We start from the raw sequence: 20,925 nt of genomic DNA, 5'->3' as shown, positions 1-20,925 counted from the left end.
ATCCTGACTAATTCATTATTAAAGATTGACTTCAAACATTATCTAATTATTAATGGGAAGCATGAGATTAAACAAGACGGTCACCTTTCAACAGATTTGTATCATACGACCTCTCTGCTTGTGTAGGCGACACGTGTGCGCATGTGTATGTATGTATGTATGTAACCGTACGTTACTAGAATACACTGGCAGACATAACCTTCTGTCAGTCTGCCCAAGGGCAGATGGGCTGCGGGTTTTTAGGAAATACAAGGGGAGGGCCGCCATGGCACACCATGGTGTCGGGTCGAAGGGGAGAGAGTATAATAACTGTATTGAATCTATCAAAATCACCTGACTTTGATAAACTTGAAGACAGTACCTGAGCATTGTTTACGACAACACTGTCCCCGTTGTCGCCCGAAAGTCATACCTATGTCAGGAAATTCACAGGCGTAACACAATTATATATATATATATATATATATATATATATATATATATATATATATATATATATATATATATATATATATATATATTCCAAAGTTCATGCAAGATCGTGCATTTTTTCATGTGTAAAGATGTTGCAATGTCAGTGCGCATGCAAGTTTTTATTATATGTGTAAGTTCCGTATCTAACTGTTAGCCAATGAGTAATGCCTGTGCAAAGATACTTACAAACATGTACAAGATCTCCCGTTAGTACAAGCTGCAATCCGAGCGCCTTTCGAATGATTGTTATTAACAACAGCTAGATTGTTGAACAATCTCTGATTCTCTTAGTCTTGGCACTGAAAGCCTTGGGTAAGTCCCTCTCCTTACATACATAAATTTGGTGCCTCTCGGTGGTTTACGATGATCAAGATGTATAACAACTCCAGCGTTTTTCGTGTGTGATCCAGAGAGATATATAAATACAGAATAAAGACGTTTGGTTTCTGTTTTCATCAGCAAGCACACATGCACGTGCCTACGACATTACTAACACGCAGACCTAGTTTTTGTCCAGATTGCTACGCTTAATCCAGACACAGATAGCTCTTGTAGTTATTTGCATAAGCGTTAGGCATCAACGTAAATTTAGTTTTTTCATTTCGGTTAGTTTTCTCTAACAAAGATGCATGTACAGTCAAGAAAATTGACCGGTAACTTTACCTTTGAGGAAAATGCTCAAAAATGAAAGTCACAGTGTCATATTTTTCATGCTTCAATAATTACGTTAAGTTTTGCATTTGGCTTTGTTTTGTTTTCCTAAAAATTAATCAGTGTATTCAGATGTGTTTGTGTAATATTAACCACGGACAAAGAAATGTCACGGTGACCTTTTTGTCTTACTCTAGGGGTTTTGCACGGTTTTGGATTACGCCACTGAGTAGAAGGCGAGTCATGCATGCCGCGAAATTCTTTTCATTCAGCTGCAGTCAGTGCCGGAATACCCATTAAGCACACGAAGCACGTACTTAGGGTACTTTATACTCCTTCTTGAGAAGTACATTGTGTGTTGTTTAATCGTCTGAAAATGGCAAGGACAAAGCAAACTGAAAAGTTTTGAGGAGAGGTAGAAAGGGACATTTGTTTTTTCATACTAACACCTATTTACAATTTAGATATTTGCATTTACTATAACATTTCAATTATTCTGCACCGCTGCATATTATTAATCACGGCTGGGATTATATGCGACAGCGCAGAGTGAGTTTGAATTCACCTAGTCTTTGCTGCAAACAGTTTTGTTTGCACTTTATGTTTCATGTATTTAGTATTATTGTAGTATTACTGTAAGATTTAGAGAAAAAGTAAAAGGGGTTGACCGGCTCTAAATTACACAATCACATAGAGAAGTTTTCAATTCGCATTTATAGTATCGTGTAACCCACGCACATAATATAGAACAAAAAAAGGAAAACAAAATGGATCCAGATGAAGGTCAAACCGAACCAGTCAGATCCAAGATCCGACAATATTTTCATACTGTATATGAAGATAATAGGATGATAGTTAACCACCCGGCTGGGTGTCAGACCATCGATTTCGAAGGCGCCACCAACTCGCCAAGACAAAGTGAAGTTTTGATGGCACTTCACACTATGGGGATAGATATAGGGAAGATTGAAGCCCTACAAAACGGAGGTCTAAATAAGTTTGTGATCTACCCAAAAGGAGGAATACCCTTACTAAAAGAGGAAGAAATAAGCGTAAAGGGGATGACAGCCAAAGTCTACAAAGCAGCCCCCTTTATAAGAACCATGGAACCACGATTGACGGAAATCAACGTGATGGGGCTCCCCATGGAAGTGGATAGCCAAGAATTGGTGGAAAAGATCAAAAAGAAGACAGGAGTGAGCGTTGTTACACACAAAATGGCGACTGTATGGGGTTTCGCCCCCATCAAGTCGGGAAATAGACTCCTATACGTAAGCAGAGAAGATGCCAAGAAGATCCCGATCTTCTTCTATGTTTTGGGCTTCCGTCTGAAAACATGGTACAGGGGGAGCGAACAAGATAGAGTTTGCCCCCTGTGCCACCAAAAAGGACACGGACCTATATAGTAAATAAAGAAGATGAATTCAGGTTATGTAGATACACAAGGCCATATTTTATTAGTATTTAAAATCTCTACTCAGGGAACTTACTACTTGTCGCTACGGTATGATACTAATATTTATTTGTTGCATAAAGTTATAAAAAGTTACAATTATCTACCAAAACATCAAGCCACTTTCAAGCAAATTACAAATGGTCGTATAACCGGAAAGTATTAAACGACTTCGCGATATGGATTATTACAATGAAGTAAGAAATTATCCCTTATAAGAGTGCCTAAGCAAAACTTTATTAATTATCCAATTCTCTATACTTTTTACACTTAATACTACGGGCAGTTTGATTTACTTTTTATAATACAATACCAAGGAGGAATAAATTGATAAGCTGCTAAGTAATGAATACAACCTTACTTTAGGAAGTACATCTGTTTTCTTCAGCCTTTTACTGGCATCCGTGTATTCATATGGGTAATTGCCATTCCTAATACATTTATTTTCTAATTTGTAAACCGTTTGAACATTCAGCAAATTCCTCATTATTAAAGTTTAACATAATTGTTCTAAAGCTTGCTCCAATCAATAAAAAAAAATCTGATTGTCCTTCGGACTATTATTTCTTTTGATGTTTATGATGAACCTGTCAATAATAATAAAAAGGCCTTCGGCGTTTGTTAGGATTTTTACCTGTTCATCTGGATATTTTTAATCAATGTCTCACTGTCATAACCAGACATGCATTGAATAAACAATCGTACGCATTTTGGATATTAAAATATTCAGACTGCATTCCTTAATTTGTAATTACCCGCTAAGTAATCGCGATCGCGAATTTTGTTTTAAATATTTTGTTCTCACAGATATTGCATGTATTCCTTGGATTAAAATATTTTATAACTTCCCATGTGAACACATTCATTTTTTTCTATTTCTCTCATCTTTGTAAATTAGTCTTCAGATTTTACACAACACTTTGTAAAATACTTAAATATGTATCCTTCTCTGTCTAATATTCGTATGTTTTTCTTGCGAATTAATTCTTTTGTTGTGAGTTTAACGCAATTTTTCAGCACATGATAGGCAATAAATGGCTACCAGTATAACTGGTAGAAGAATAACCCGGGAAAACCCCTGTAAGAACAAAAAAGCCAAGGAAAGCTACTTGCAAGCTCTCTCTCTCTCTCACCACATTGGCCTAGGCCGAGACTCAAACCCACGTGGACAAAGGTGAGATGGCAGTATTCAGTAAAGGCGAGCTCTTTAGACCACTCAGTCACCCGGGGCCCCGCGAATTAGTTGATTGTGTTCCAACTTTAAAGAATGACAATAACTTTGCTCACCACTCCCAAGAAAGCAAAAGATGTCTATGAATATAGACTCAACACTGTTCTGATCTTTAATATATACAAACTTTTTATGTTACATGCACAGGTGTTTACTAAAATACGAACACTACTTTTATACAAGGCACTCAAAACCTACACTATATTTAGAAGATAAAATGAAGTAAGTGCAAAATGTAGAAACATTTAAAGCATTAAAGCAATAGCAACACACTTGGACAGCACAAAATGCAAGAAGTAAACCCACATTCTGGTTCTCCAATTTTTAGCTGCATGCCACAAGAGTCTTAAATCTGGGTCTTCAGCAAGGTTCATTATTAAAAGCATGCTGAAGTAACGACTTTTCAAAATCAGATATTTTTTCAGATTTTAATCTTAAAAGAAAACAGCACAAGTTTTAAAAACAGCTGAATATGCCTTATGTATATTTACTTTGTATTGTGTGCTGGCTTTGATCATGATTATATGTTGTACATATTTAATTTGTATTGTGTGAATGACCTTTATTCATAACCGAGGGTATGAATTAGGCCTACATATCTAATGTCACGCAAGATAAAAGTCTATACTAATTTTTAGTAATGGATACAGCCTTGATTGTGTACTTAGAATTTTCTAGAAGAAAAAAATGTGTGTATAATTTGCTGGAAATTTCTATTAACATGACATATTTGGGGGATCTATTTAAGATTGTTTATACCACAGAATTGTCTGGAAAAGAATTTTTGGCACTCATCCTGGTTCTCCAATGGAGTGTTCGGTTTTTATATTGGACTGTCTGTACAGTATTGGAATTACTCAATCCTACATTAACATCCAAAGTGGAATCAATATTATTATTGTGTTCAATTTTAATCTGAGAGGATTTATTTATTTAAATTAATCACTGGAATTACAAATTGCTCATTAACACTTCTTAGTTAAGCGCCACACCGTGCTTTTCTTTCCTGTTGTATTTAAAATATATATGATGCAATGGTCCGCTTGTACTACAATTTAATGTTCGCGTTTTCCAACTGAATTAGGAGATATTTGGAAAGAATATTTAACATTATTTAAATCGATGGATTCTTGTTTACTTTTTTATTTTCTTATTTATTTACTTATTTATTTATTTATATATTTATATTTAGCTTTATCATAGTAAGTTTTTCCTACATGATTATATGATACATATAATTGTATTTTGTACTTAAACGTATCCAAAATCAGGTTCTTTGTGTACCTAACTAGAGCCCGTCATTTTGTAAACAAATAATAGATAGTTAATATTTCCCTAGGAGGGTGGGTTAAATATTAGGATCATTATTAATAAAAGTAAACATATTTATTTGGGTCTGAGTCAATGATATTATGATTCCCATAAAAATATATGGCCTATATGATATTTAGCGCACTCCTTATTATAATTTTAGGAATAGATCTTACCTATTTACAACTTAGATTGTTCAAGAAATGAACGTTTCTCCTACATCATGGCTCTTCTATAATGTCTATAGATATATATATATATATATATATATATATATATATATATATATATATATATATATATATATATATATATATATATATATATATATATATATATATATATATATATATAATCTTGTTTACTTGAAAAATTAGCCAATCTAGTCTTATGTCCCTCTACTATTTTGTAACTAATTGTAAAAGATTTAATCGAATTTTTGAAATTTTCATTCATGGCTGTAAATTGTTATGATTATCTTTAGTCAGATTTAGTAGATTTACCTATGTGACCAGGGTCTGTTTTTCTGTTTTTTTGGAATAGTAAGAGCGTAAAATTACATAGGATCTATAAATAGACTCTCACGTGTGTGTTGAGAGCTGCTAATAGTAAATTATTAGTACATTTCTTTACGAGACTCGGCACTGTTCTCATTGGACAGATCGGTCCGGTGGTATCTTGGAAGAATTTAGTTAAACTCCCATTGTTCGGTGTGAATCATATGAGTTCATCAACGATGTTGGAAATGTGCGATTAGTTTAGTATCTGATTTGGGCGGAATTATTAGTAGTAAGGTGGGATACATTAGCGACAATGGGAATTAGCGTTACAGAGACCCCTGGGTCAGATTAGCGACAATGGAAATTTAACATGGCGAAAAATCGTGGGTCAGATTAGCGACAAGGGAAATTAACATGGGGAATAAATCGTGGGTCACTCTAGCGACAAGGGGAATTTAACATGGAACTATAGTGTGGGTCTGTCTAGCGACAAGGGGAAATTAACATGGGGAATAGAGTTTGGGCTTTTGGGGGTTTTTTTTTTTTTTTTTTTTAAATTTTTTTAAAAAAGGGGTAGGCAATTGAAAGGCTATCTCTTTTCGAGAAATATGGCTGGCCCTGAAAAGGGCCTTTGGGTTTATGTTAATATTAATATTAACATAGATGGCATCTGTCACATCTTCTTCTTCTTCTTCTTAAACTCCTTCTAACTGCCGGTCCATACACAAGTACCCTCTTGAGACATCCTTGTCTTTCTATGTAAACTCTCCTCATCCATTGACTAGTATCTGTCCTATCAACAACAGTCCACTTGGACCTGACATACGTGAGCATGTCCGTCCTAAACATCATGGAAGACACAAGGGTGGATGACTCAACTGTGGTCCACATCTTGAAGCGACGAGAATAGGTGAATCAATGCAGTGAACTGCGCTTATTTATAGGTACAGGATAGGATTGAAACGGATTGAATTCATTCACCAATCCGAACACGCGTTACAAAATTCAGTCAGCTCGCATCCAATCCGAAGAGAGCAGTCTGTGACGTCACGTGGTCTATATAGATTCGTTAGCGCTTGTGTGCAGTCAATCTATGCGACAGTGATTCAACATGATGGAAACTCAGAAAACGATCCATTGAGGTGCACCAGCAGGGGAGACTGCCCAAGGGAACCCGGACTTACTTTCAGAAGAGGTACACTGGGATTTTGTGGATTTTCTTACCTCGCAAGAATTTGTTCCGGAACCTTCGTTACCTTCTTCATTACCGCAAGTGGAGAATTTTAGACAGAGACAGAAAGAAGAATTGGAGAAATTTATGCAACGACAAAAGGAAGCGGAACAAGCTTTTCTCCTACAGCAACAGCAACAGCAACAAGAAGAGGTAAGAAAAAAACAACAACAAGAAGAAGAAGCAACAAAGAAACAAGAGGGTGAAAATCAAACGGCTACGGTACTGTTGGACATTTTAGCGGAGTTAAGAAGTCTGAAACAAATGTATCAGACTTCTTTATCACGACCGAAGAGAATACGACCTTCCCGAGCTAAACACGCCAACCCTGTGACTAAGCCTATCGTACCACCCTTAGTGATTTCAACCCAATCATCAGAAGTAGGCCTTGGCCGTGGCAAAGGCTTAAGGCAGTTAAAGTTGATTGGTTAAACTCACCCCTACACCAAAATAAAAAGGCCCTTTTCAGGGCCACCCACATTTCTCGAAAAGAAATACAATTTCAATTGCCAATAACTCAAAAAAAACAAAAAAAAAAAACAACCCATTTTACCCTTATAGTAGGTGTCTGTGTATGAGTGCGTGAGTGTAGCTTCTTATTTTAAAATCAAAACTCAAAGACACTTACCTTATATCGTTCATGTATTCTTTTATCCATTTTTTACAATCCAATTCACAATTCACCACAGAACACTTTAATTAAAAGTTCATTGACTTCTTCTTTCTCCTTGTTTAGTCTCTCTGTTTTTTGAATTTCTTCACCGTTTTTTCCTCATTTTCTTTCCTTCTTCTTTTCTTCTCCTGTGTCTTTGCTTCTTTTAAATAGAATTGTCTTCTTTCTTCCTCTTCTTCCTCTGAAGAATCCCTCTCTTCTTTCGAAGAATCCCTCTCTTCTTCCGAAGAATCCCTCTCTTCTTCTGAAGAATCCTTCTTTTCTTCTGACTCCTCTTGTTTCTTTTTTGGGCAATCTGGAGACCAATGTCCTTTTTCTTTACAATAATAACAGGTATCTTGACTTTTGTCTTTTTTAGCCCCTGTTTTCTTTTTCTTTTTTGACGGTCTGGACACTCTGAAGACCAATGCCCTTTCTTCTGACAGATATAGCAAGTATCTTGACTTTTATCTCGAAAGGAAGGAGAGTAGTCCGTCGGCTGGTCTGAAGAGAATTTTCTAATGACCCCTCGCAAAGCTCTGACGAAACGTTCCATCTGGGTAGTCTCTTCCATCGTTGTGCTCGGCTTGAGAGTGAAATGAATAGTGAAAGGACAAGACACACACCCTTTTTATATACGCTGGTTTGCCATGACTATAAATTAGTCTATGGTGTTTAAACTTGAGTCATTTGACGTTTTGCACTCAAGATGAAACGATCCTATTCATTTGAGAAGAAAGAAGAAGAAGAAAGTAAGAGACAGAAACGTGATCTATCGCCTCGTACCAGGGCTGAAATCTTGGCACAAATTCATGCCAGTGATTTTGAAGAGGACATGAGTGAACCAGAATTTGAAACCTCTAAACCAAGTTCACCACCCTTAGTCAACCCTGAAAAGTACTATTCCATTCGAGAGATGGAAAAGCGCTCCTCTAGAAAATTTAGAACCACGGCTTACACCTACACGGTGAAGTTTAAAGATTTCAAGGCCGACGTACCCTTGGAGAAAGCAGAAGGGTTTATCACCGAGATGTGGGATTCTTTGCTCACCGCACTCAAGCGACAATGTCAAGCCAAAGAAGACGATCGCTTGACACTATCCATAGATCACGACGGTTTGAAATCCCCTGTTTGGATCGAGTTTAGCAGACCCGCAGAACTGACCCCTTCCAAAGTCATGGACAAGATACAACAGGTGCAACAATCTAATGACCAGTTTGACATCACCGATGGTAAAGCCACACTGAAAATGGCCCACGTCTCTCCTCCTCAAGGAACTGGATGCAAAAAGATGTTATTGGTGGACGACCTTCGCAACACCAAAAAGAGTCTCGTCCGAATTAACAACCCTCAAGACCAGATGTGTTTAGCCCGTGCCATCGTGGTGGGACGAACCTATGCCAACAAGAACGACACGGTAGAATGGAAAACAACCTGGAAAACTATTCAACGATGCGATCGAGCCAAACAACGAAACGAAGCAGAACTCCTGTTACAACAAGCCGGACTGTCCAAAGACACACCTGTGGCATTCCTGAGATGCAAAAATTGCAAGATGCCCTAGCTCCACGCTACACCTTGAAAGTGCACCCTCAAGAAATGCGTGGAACTCTGTTCTTTCGAGGCCAAGATTTTAAGGACGGAAAATACATTCACCTTTATCATCACGATGAACATTTCGATACCATTACCAGTATCACTGGATTCCTGGGATACGGTTATTATTGTGAGAAATGTGACTATGGTTATAACAATCGAGAGCAACACAAGCATTGTGGAATGAAATGCCCAGGATGTTTGGCCTCTCCACCCTGTCTGAGCGAAGGACCAGTGCCTTGTTCGACTTGTTTGCGCACGTTTGTCAGTCCTACCTGTTACCAACAACATTTGAAAACACAAGGTTCACAGAAGAAATGTGCTTGTGCCCTACCTGTGGGCAAGGCATACTTACCAATAATGCCAAGGCACACGTATGTCGAGGAAAGAAAAAATGTCACATTTGTCACCACATCGTGGACTTGGAACACCAATGCTACGTGCAAAAATACCAACCCCCACCAGAGAAAGAGGACGGTCGCAAGAAGAAAGGCAATTTCATCTTTTTCGATTTCGAATGCATGCAAGAGACCGGCATTCACATTCCTAATTTCTGCGTGGCTCATCGAGCGTGCGAGAAGTGCATTCAAGAACCTATCTTCAGTCAATGCCCTCACTGCAGCAAGATTCCTGGAGGACGTGAAAAAATCTTTCGGGCACCGAACACGTTAGCCGATTTTGCCCAATGGGTCTTAGACCCCATCGACAAGACGTGGAGCCAAGAGGACATCGAACGTTACGGAGATTGTCATCGTCATGACACGGTGATGGCTCACAATTTCTCCGGATACGATGGACAGTTTCTTTTGAGATACTATACGGAACAAGGCACCGAACGTCCTAAAGTCACTTTGAACGGAGCCAAAATCATTTTCATGCAAGTGGGACAAGTGCAGTTTAAAGATTCGATGAGTTACTTGGCCATGCCTTTGAGCCGAATGCCTAAAACGTTTGGAATGACAGAAATGGCTAAAGGTTACTTTCCAAACTTTTTCAATACGAAAGCCAATCAACATGCCGTTCTACCCCATTTGCCTGAGGCTCACTATTACGACCCCGACAACATGCGTACCGAACAACAAGAAGCTTTCTACGCTTGGTACCAGGCTCATGCCTCCGACCCCTTCGACTTTCAGGAAGAAATGCTAAAGTATTGTCGTTCCGACGTGGACATTTTACGACGTTGCTGTGGAAAATTTCGAGAACTGTTCATGGAACACGGAGGGGTCGATCCTTTGAAAGAAGCTTGCACCACTGCCAAAGCGTGTTCCTTAGTGTACCGCCAACGATTCATGCCTGAAAACACCGTGGCTGTCATCAGTCCTCAAACGACCCACTTTGTCAAACGTCAATACTCGGTCAAAGCCCTACGCTGATTACATTACTTGTGCGACAAGGAAGACAAATGGATTCAGCATGCCCGCAACGGAGGAGGCGAAAAGACCATCGGAACGTATTCGGTCGATGGCTGGGACTTAGAAAACCCCAAGATCGTGTACGAGTTTAACGGTTGCTTATTTCACGGATGTCCCGTCTGTTACCCTGACGGTGACACTAAAAATCAGTTTTTGCAACGAACCATGGAAGACTTGTACGAGGACACTTGTCAGCGACGCCTAAAGTTAGAACAGCAAGGATACCAAGTGGTGGAAATGTGGGAACACGAGTACGATCACCGTTTGAAAACCGATCCCGAGTTTAAACGCCTCGTGGAAAGTTACCAGTTCATGGACCCGTTGAACCCGAGGGATAGTTTGTACGGAGGAAGGACCAATGCCACCTGTTTGCTGTACCAAGCCGACGAAGAGAAAGGAGAAGAAATCAAATACTTGGACGTGTGTTCGCTGTATCCCTACGTGTGCAAATATTGTCGCTTTCCCGTAGGGCACCCGCAATTGCTGACGGAACACATCGACCTGAAAAACATTCGACAATACGAAGGCTTGATCAAGTGTAAAGTTTTGCCTCCCACGAACCTATACCATCCCGTCTTACCTCACCATTGTCAAGGCAAACTGATGTTTCCCTTGTGCCGTACTTGTGCCGAAACGTGCAACCAGGACCAACCTTGCCATCACAGCCAGGAAGAACGTGCCTTGACGGGAACCTGGGTCAGCGTGGAATTGTTCAAAGCTCTGGACATGGGATACCAACTGTTAGAAGTGTACGAAATTTGCCACTTTCCCAAGACACAACAGTACCACAAGGGTGACCCTACTCAGAAAGGCATTTTCGCCGACTACGTGGATGCCTTTTTGAAACTGAAACAAGAAGCCAGCGGCTATCCTTCCTGGTGTCACACTCCCGAAGACCAAATACAATTCAAAGAGAAATACTACGAACAAGAAGGCATCTCTTTAGACCACATCGAAAAAAACGAAGGCAGGCGATCGTTTGCCAAAGTGATGTTAAATTGCTTGTGGGGTAAAATGGCACAACGACCGTGTTTACCCAAGACGGAATATTTGACAGAACCTTCCCGCTACTTCCAGATGATTCACGACAAAACCAAATACATGAAACACGTGGACGTCGTTCGAGAGGATTTGATCTTGGTCAATTACGAAGAAGATCAGGACTTTGTACAAGACGACCCTTTTGGAAATGTCATCATTGCGGCTTACGTGACAGCTCATGCTCGCTTAAAATTGTACGAAGCTTTAGAACTGTTAGAAGAACGCGTCCTGTACTTTGACACGGACAGTTGCATTTACATCCATCACCCGATTCAACATCACCCTGACATCGAAGGAGACCGTTTAGGAGCCTGGACAGACGAGCATCCCGACGACAAGATTCTAAGTTTCGTCAGTGGCGGCCCCAAAAATTACGGCTACGAATACCGGGACAAACAAGGAGAAGTGCACACGACGTGCAAAGTGAAAGGACTGACTCTGAATCATCGTACCAGTCGAGTGGTCAACTTTGGGGTATTGAAAGAAGCCTTGCAATCGGGAGAGGATGGAAACTTTAAAGTGACCACCTATCAACCGAACAAGATTGTACGTTTACCCACTCACCACATCGTCAGTCGACCCTTGGAAAAAGTCTATCAAATTGTATACCAGAAGCGAGTGCGACTTCCCAATCACTTTACGTTGCCGTACGGTCACGTCGGTATTGGTCTGTATATAAAAAGGAACCCTAGGCAAGATCGATAGTTCATTGTTCATTGAAGTAACTTACCATGTCGTTGACGAAGAAGAAACCAGATTGGTTTGGCTTGGACCCAAGAGGTGGCCCAGTATGCACGAGAGTTATTCAAGGAAAAAAGTTACTTTTCAACCCGTGTTAGTGACGGTGCCAGAAGAACCCGTCACCCAGGACGGGACTGTCGCAGACAGGCCTGAAAGACCCTTTCGGGAGGACACTTGTGTGACCTTACCCCCTACTATAGAACTGGTTAGAACTTTACCCAAAACATGTTGTACAGACACTTGTGTTTATTCCACGTTCATGGTTATCATGTGCCTTTTATTCTTGTACTTAAGCCTTTGGCTTTTATGTATTTTTGTCTTTCGTATTCATGTTTGAAAAAAAACATTCAATAAACGTGTTCTGAAAAAAAGTATATAAACTCTTGTCTTGTTTGTTTTCGTGTCACAAGTGACATTTCTTACACTATGGCTACCTCTGCTGTCTCTGCTCCCTCTTCCTCTACTGTCAAAGTCATCGACGAACACTTAGATCGTGCCAGTTGGGAGGCTTTGTATCTTCGCCATCCCTTTAACATGCTCATTGCTGGACCTAGCGGTTCAGGCAAAACCGAATTCGTCAAACGTTTGATCGAATATAAACATCATTTGATCGATCGACCCCCTCAACGAATCGTGTGGTGTTACAAAGAGTGGCAATCGGCGTACAGCCTCTTGCGAGAAAGTCAAGGCGATTCCATCGTGTTTGTGGAAGGCATTCCTAAAGAAGACGACGGCATCGTCTCTGACTGCCGTCAAACCCATTTGGTCATTTTTGACGACATGTTAGGAGAAGACGAAGAAGAAATTAAACTGTGGTTCACGCGCAAAGGGCATCACCGTAATGCCAGTGTCGTTTACATCACCCAAAATTTGTTTCAACAAAGTAAAGCCCATCGCACCATCAGTCTCAATGCGCATTACGTGGTCTTGTTTAAAAGCCCTCGAGATAAATCGCAAGTGCAAGTCTTAGCCAAACAGTTAGGAACGCCTTGGCTGACTCAGGCGTACGACGATGCCACTCAAACTCCACACGCCTATTTACTCGTCGATTTGAAACCTACGACTCCCGAGGATTTGCGATTTCGTACCCACTTGTTTCACCACTGGTGCCAAGACCGAGGGCCTGTCCTGTACACGTCTCCGTCCTCGACTTCATTTCACTCCACATCAAAAAAATCTATAAAAACCTCAGACCCTTTTTCGTCTGTCTCACTCTCAGTGCGAACATGACGTCCCTTCAGTCGCATCTTCCCGTCAAATTGATTCGTGCCTTGTATGGCATCAGTCGAGAAAAAGATCCACAAACACGAGCTCGTGTCTTAGAAGCTAGTCTCAAAGAAGTCTTACGATGGTTCACGGTGACGGCACGTCAATTACTCCAAGGAATCATTGAGATTCCTCATCAAACCAAACGCTTTTTTGATCGAAACAAAGTCGCTTTGGTCCAACTGGCCGATCCCCACATCGACACTCAAACCAAAAAACAAATCATTTTGAAACCTGGAGGGAGCGGTACTCTAGGAGGGGCCATCATTCGCTCTCTCTTAAGATGGGATCCTAATGCCCCCAAAGTTATCCCCAAGACAAAAGTCCAACGAAGCCCCAAGAACAAAAAGAAAACGACCAGGTCCCCAAGAAGAATAACTTCTCCAGTGGCAGGACCCTCCTCTTACCAGACACCATCCCGGAAAAAGAAAAGAAGCCCCCAGAAAAAGAAACAGAGAAAAAGTCCCCAGAAAAAGAAAAGTCCACAGAAAACTAGTCGCAAGAGAGGCACTTCGGCCAGGACGCAACCTTACACTCGCAAACCACGACCTGCCACGGCGGTGACTGCGTCTCCGGCAGCCTCACGTTTGTCCACTTCTCCGTTAATGACACCCAGAACTGAAGAGTACTTGGAGACGTTGATCACACCAAGAACTTCTCTGTTGATGACCCCCAAAAGAACTTCCCCAGTGGCAGGACCTTCCAATTTAGTGGCAGTCGCTGCTGCTCACAAAGTACCTTCTCCCAAAATCAAAGTTCAAGAAAGATCGGGCATGTTACAAAGTTTACTGGATTTGTCCAAGCAAGAACTGGCTCGATTTAGTCCGTTACGTACCCCTGCACGACGTGTCATGCCTGTCCTCAAACTAATACGACGTCAAGACAATCAGTGGCGACGCGTTCCAGTATAAAAAAGGCCTGTGACCAAGTAGGGGTATCAGTGTTTTTTGGTACTCCTGAAGACTCAAAGATGTCACCGTCCAGAAAACCCCAAGGAAAGAAAAGGAAAGGACTGCCACCACGTTTAGCCAAACATGGGGACATGTTATCTGTCCTGTCCAAAGCTTCTCCACCCCTACGAAAAAAACTCATTCAAACGGCCTCCAAAGAGGTCATCGATACCGTGTGCGAATGTTGTTTGAACGTTTTGAAAGGCACGATCCCTTTGTCCAAACACCAGAAACAATGCTTAGGCAAACATCGTCACGTTCTTCGGAAAATGGTTCAAAAGAAAATTCCCATTCGTCAAAAAAAGAAGATGTTAGTGCAACGTGGAGGTATTTTACCTCTCTTGTTAGGCCCCATACTGAAAGGAGTCTTGGGAACCATGTTGGGAGGACTGGTGGGAGCAAGATAAAAAGGCCCTCGGAAGTTCCAAGATCTCAGAATCGACCCCTGACAACCACATGGAAGGACGAAAACTAGCTTTAGTGCCTTACAAACGATGGATGGAATACCATCGGTGGCAAGAACAACACACCCCGCATTTACCTCCCAATCCCCATTTGAGCGAGATGTCCCAGTTACAACACGAATTGCAGTCCTTGATGGATCGCCAAGATTTGTCCGAAACAGAAAAATCGCAAAAGTACGGTCAACTCTTGCAACGACTGCACCTCTTTCACCAGAAAGCTTTAGACGAAACAGCTCTACCCACTCTGAAAGATTTTAAGACCTTGATGAAAAGTCCAGCACCATCACCAGTACCAGTACCAGTACCAACAGTACCAGTGACCAAGACAGAAAAAGGAAAAGAAGAAGAAGAAGAAGGGTTTCAAACTCCACCCGAAAAAGTACGCAAGTTAACAACACCACCTACCTCCAGAATTGGATGGATTAAAAAGATGATGGCCACCCCTTCTTCATCACAAGAGAAAAAGAAAGTGAAGACAGAAGTGAAGACAGAAGTGAAACAAGAACCGATATCCCCCGCTCAGACATCCTCCTCCTCTTCAACACCTATTGCCGGTCGCACACGCAAAGCATTGCAATCCAAGAAAATACCCCAAGAGAAAAAGAGTAGCATCCTCCAAGAGTGGGTGCCTTATTAAAACACCAACCAACACAAAAAAATGGAAAAAGTCTTAGCCAGCATTTACTACGATCCCTCCCATCCTGCAGGTTACGCAGGAGTTCAAAAATTGTATCGTGCTGCCAAAACGCAACTGAAAAGTCTCCGTTTACCTCAAGTGCAACGATGGTTACAAGAACAAGCTACCTACACTTTACACAAACCCATTCGACGCAAGTTTGCCAGAAGTCGCACCCGAGTGGAAGGCATCGATCATCAATGGCAAGCCGATTTAGCCGATGTCTCTCATTTGGCCAGCTACAATCGTGGCTACAAATATTTGTTTTGTGTCATCGACGTCTTTTCCAAATTTGCTTGGGTCGTACCCTTGACTTCCAAATCGAGCAGCGAGTTAGTGCGAGCCCTGCAACGGGTGTTGAAACAAAGCGGTCGTCACCCTCTTCGATGGCAAACGGACAAAGGTACCGAATTTCTGAACCAAGCTTTCCAAAAAGAATTAAAGAAACGTGACATTCATTTTTTTACCACCGATAATCCCGAAACCAAAGCCAGCATCGTGGAACATTTTCAACGCACTTTGAAAGAACGCATGTGGAAATATTTTACGCATCACCACACTCTGAAGTACATCGACATCTTACCGCACCTGGTGCAAGCGTACAACCAATCTTACCATCGAAGCATCGGACGTGCCCCGCAAGACGTGACTCCCGACAACGAAGTGCTGGTGTTTGAGCGTCTGTTTGGTACGTCCCCGACGAGGGCTGTCCCCAAGAAAAGTGGAGAGTTGGCCGTAGGAGATTGGGTGCGCATTGGCAAAACCAAACGCACTTTTGACAAAGGTTACTTACCTAACTGGACGACCGAATTGTTTCGCGTCACTGGACGAGTGCATGGCCGTCATCCTGCCGTCTATAAATTGGAAGACATGAACGGAGAAGTGCTCAAAGGAACGTTTTATTTGCCCGAGTTACAACGTGTCACCAAAAAAGAAGACGACGTGTACGACATCGAAAGCATTCTCGAACGCAGAACCCGTAAAGTGGGCAAACGACGTGTCAAAGAAGTCAAAGTACGTTGGAAAGGATATCCGCCCAGTTTTGATTCTTGGATCGACGCTTCGCAAGTCATCGACTATAAAAAGAAGTGACCATCATGCCCTTTCACACAGCAGACGCAGCTACGTCGACCACTCCTCCTTCACCTAGTTCTTCTGTGCAAGATTTACAAAAACAACCCTTGTGGGTGTGGTATGGAGAACGTGTGCCTAAAACGCAAATCGTCTTTTTCTGCCAAATCTTCGTGGTGTATTGTGTCATCGGGGCAGCCATCGCCAATTTGAGTTTGCAACAAGGAGACAAACAATTGTGGACCATTTTATTGAGCAGTTGCATCGGTTACCTGCTTCCTAATCCCTCCCTGAAATTCACCTCGAACGGGAACCACGGGAACCTTGTGTCCAGTGCCTGTGCCAGTCACCACTCCAACCACAACCAGAACCCCATTTTGGGCGGAGACACGCCTCTGACGTCCACTAACCCCTCGGACAGCCACAGAACTCTGGAATTATGAGTCACCAAAGCCAATTTTACTTAACTTTACCCAGCGACAGTTCCATGGAGGTGTTTCCCAACAACACGTTGTGCTGTTACACGGCCAAATTACCTCAGGCCATCCAGTTAGACCACGAAGCCCATTGGGAAGTGGCTTTAGTAGAAATGATTCACCCGACCCAAGTCCTCAATGTCCTTCCCAATCAAAATTTTTTTGATGTGGAAGTTCATGACGAGCAAATGCAACAGTGGATGGATAACAATGTCAAATATGACAAGAAAACCCGTACACAAAAGTACACCACCTATCACTTGTTCATTCCCCCAGGCTATTATTTTAGTGGTCAACATTTGGTGAGCACCATAGCCTCCAGGTTTAATGTCGTGTTTCTGAAAGCTTTGGAGCATATTAACAAAAGTGTCACCATGGAGTACCACAAAGCAGCTCGTCGCTTCTTGATGAAATTTGAACGAAGTAAAATCATGTCCATTTTATTTTGTCCGGAATTGTTTGACATGTTGGGCGGAGACATGGACATGAGAAAGACCATGCTCAAGAAAAACGAATTACCCATCGTTTACGACAACGAGTCTTTTAGCAAGTTATTTCGTGCCCCGGTAGAACTGAACCAAGGACTGAATTTGATGTTCGTGTATTCCGATGTGGTGGAGTACAACGTGGTGGGACACACCTCCGTACCGTTACTGCGTGTCATTCCTTTCAAAGTGGATTCTGCCACGAACACTGACGAGGAAGGTGGAAACACTTACCACGTCCACCGCGAATTTGTCCATCCTCACTATTTGCCTGTCAGTAAGTCGTATTTGGACACGGTCAACATTGCTATAAAAGGAGATCTGGGACAAAATATTCCATTCACCAAAGGAAAAGTCACGGTGAAACTCCATTTTCGAAAACGGTTCTCTCACGACTCGTAAGTAAGTCATGTATCCAGTGTACCGAGGGGTTGCTCGACAGCGAGGACACGGTTTAGGAGACATGTTAAAATCGGCCTTTCGTTCGGTGGCCCCGGTGCTGAAACCCATGGTGACACGCGGATTGCACGCCTTGAAAGATGCGGCACTGACGCAAGGCAAAGAATTTCTCCAAAATGTCATCATCGACAAACAAAACCCTAAAGAAGCCTTCATGAGGGCAGGCAAAAATGTCTTGCTGCAAACGGGAAAGACATTTTAGGCCAACGAGAAACACCTATAAATGCCCTGCACGCTACCGAGTCAGGCATTCAGCAAGGACAAGGCAGAAAGAGACGACGAAGAAAACACCCTTTCACCAGACTTCAAGCGAGAAAGGCAAAGAAAAGAAGAACCGTTCGAGACTTAGACGTTTTCGATTATTGAGAAAAGAGACAAAAAAATGAAGCACCGAGAATCTTGCGCTTGTTCCAAGACGGAACTGGATCTGTTTGCCATGCCCCCCACGATGATGACGATGCAAGAATCCCAGTGGGTGGAATTTCATCCCGTCTCCTCACTGACCGATTCCGCTCCCATCGAGTTTGAAATCAAAGGACAGCCCGAAGATTACATCGATCTGAATAGCAGTTACTTGTACCTGAAAGTCAAAATTCTAGATAAGACTGGAGGTGCTATAGACGATGAAGCAGTAGCTCCCGTCAACAATTTCATGCATTCCTTGTTCAGTGGAGTGGACTTGTACTTGAATAACAAACTGGTCAGTAGCAGCATGGATACTTACCCTTATCGTGCCTACCTGGAAAATCTCTTGACGTACGGAATAGATGCCAAGAACACTCATCTCAATGCCTGTGTGGTATGGGAAGCTGACGAACCTACCAAGTTTGAAATATTGGAAACTGATGAAAAGAAAGACAACAATGATGGATTTCTAGAACGAAGAAAGAGAATCACGGGAGCCGACACAAGTTTAGAACTGATGGATCGTTTGCATTTGGACATGTGGTTGCAAGAAAAGTATTTGCTGAACGGGGTGGATGTCCGCCTGAGACTGAATCGTAGCAGTGCCGCTTTCCATTTGATGGCTGATAGTGACGGTTACAAAACCAAAATCCTAGAAGCCAGACTCTACGTACGCCGTGTGGAAGTGTTACCTAAAGTGGGAAACGACATCAGTCAGACGTTGAGCAGAACGACCGCCAAGTATCCCATACGACGCGTGGAAGTGAAAACGTTCACCATTCCCAAGGGACAGCGATCCATGATCGAAGATCATCTGTTCCAAGGACAGTTACCCAAACGTTTGATCGTTGGTATCGTCGAGAATACAGCCTTCAACGGAGCTGCCGAAAAAAATCCTTTCTACTTTCAACACTTTGGCGTGTCCAAAATCGAAGTCAGTCGCGATGGCAAGACCTTGTGTACCCGACCTTTCGAACCTGACTTTACCAAGAAGAATTACTTGAGATCGTACTTGTCCCTGTACGAAGCCACCGGACAGTTGGAACCAATACCAGTCACTGTATTACGTACGAGGATTATGCAGGAGGCTATGCTTTGTGGGCTTTCGATTTCACTTCAGACCAAGGCAGCGACGAGAGACATTTCCACCCTATAAAATCCGGCCAGATTCGTGTGGAAATTCAGTTTAAAGACCGAGACCCTGATGAAACGGTGAACGTCATCCTGTATGCAGAATTCGATAATACCATAGAAATCAACAGTTTGAGAGAAGTCATCCTAGATTACTAGAAACCATGGAAGACTGTTATCCCTCTTTACCTAGTGGAGAAACTTTTAGTGTTGGATTATTGTTAAAAAATGTTAGAGTTGTTGTTGTTTAGTGTTAAGTGATTTTTGAATAAAAAATGTTGTGTTTTGAAAAAATTGTTTGATGTTATATTGTTGGATTATTGTTAAAAATGTTAGAGTTGTTATTTAGTGTTAAGTGATTTTTGAATAAAAAATGTTGTGTTTTGAAAAAAAATGCCTTTGTCTTTTGTTTAGCTATAAGAATGTTGGATTGATGCTCTTTCATTTCTTACTATCCCTCTCATGACACTCACTAAACGTTGCGACTCAAAAACCGTGTGGTGGATGTTTTCCTTCACGTCCGCGCTTTGACTTTAAGAACCGGGGTTGTTTCCAGTCTAACCATCCATTGTCGACTCATCCTCCTACGAAGATGTGCTCCAAACTAGCTAAGCTCAACGAAGCCTACGTGAATTTGCATAGGGTCAGGCACAGTTTGATACCGAAGCCAGAAGAAATAGAGAATGTCAGAATGTTAAAAATCACTGAAGACCTGATAGAAGAGCTCTTCAGAGAAGAAATGAACAGGGAAAAAGAAGAATGGACAGAGAAGTACAGACTTCAGAGACAGCAGCAACAGCAGCAACAACAACAACAACAGCAGCAACCTGAAGCTGACAGAGGCTTTGTCGATTGTCGTATCGACACCAAAGAGTTCTTCTTCTCTTTCCGAAGAAGCAGACCTATCGCCAGAAAGTCTATCCTCAGAGGACATCGCATTCTTAGAAACTAAAAAAAGAATGCCATAGCAAACAAAAAAAACAGCCCTTTTCAGGGCTACCCCAATACTCTAGAAAAGAAATAACGATCGATTTGCCAATGTGTGTAGGTAGAGTAGTGTGAAAATAAACACTAACTCTTTTTTTAAAAATGTGAGGGTATGTGTTTGTGTGTTTGTGTTTGTAAGTGCTTAAGTAAGTTGGTATGGATAGTAGATTAAAATGATGTCTTTTTTTGGTGTTTGAGGTGTATATTTGGAGTTAGATTGGATTGCTTTGCGTATGTGGATAGTCTATTGAAGTGATTT

At 41.7% G+C, this 20,925-nt stretch overlaps 1 protein-coding gene across 2 annotated transcripts in view; it reads right to left on the bottom strand.

Annotated features, from left to right (window-relative positions):
- Positions 1-20,925, bottom strand: part of LOC149801544 (alpha-galactosidase MYORG-like) — a 90,367-nt gene that overhangs the window by 62,653 nt on the left and 6,789 nt on the right. The window contains exon 1 of one of the 2 annotated variants that reach the window (XM_089955743.1): positions 661-758. The exons of the other annotated variant lie outside the window; for it this stretch is intronic. The gene's annotated coding sequence lies outside the window, so the exon portion shown is untranslated. Of the gene's footprint in view, positions 1-660; positions 759-20,925 lie in introns of those variants that run through there. 2 annotated transcript variants of the gene reach the window in all.

The sequence above is a fragment of the Sinohyriopsis cumingii genome, chromosome 4 (genome assembly GCF_028554795.1).
Source record: "Sinohyriopsis cumingii isolate HCF-2022 chromosome 4, ASM2855479v2, whole genome shotgun sequence".
In the NCBI taxonomy this organism is placed as follows: Eukaryota; Metazoa; Mollusca; class Bivalvia; order Unionida; family Unionidae; genus Sinohyriopsis; species Sinohyriopsis cumingii.
This window is presented reverse-complemented; position numbering and strand designations above follow the sequence as displayed.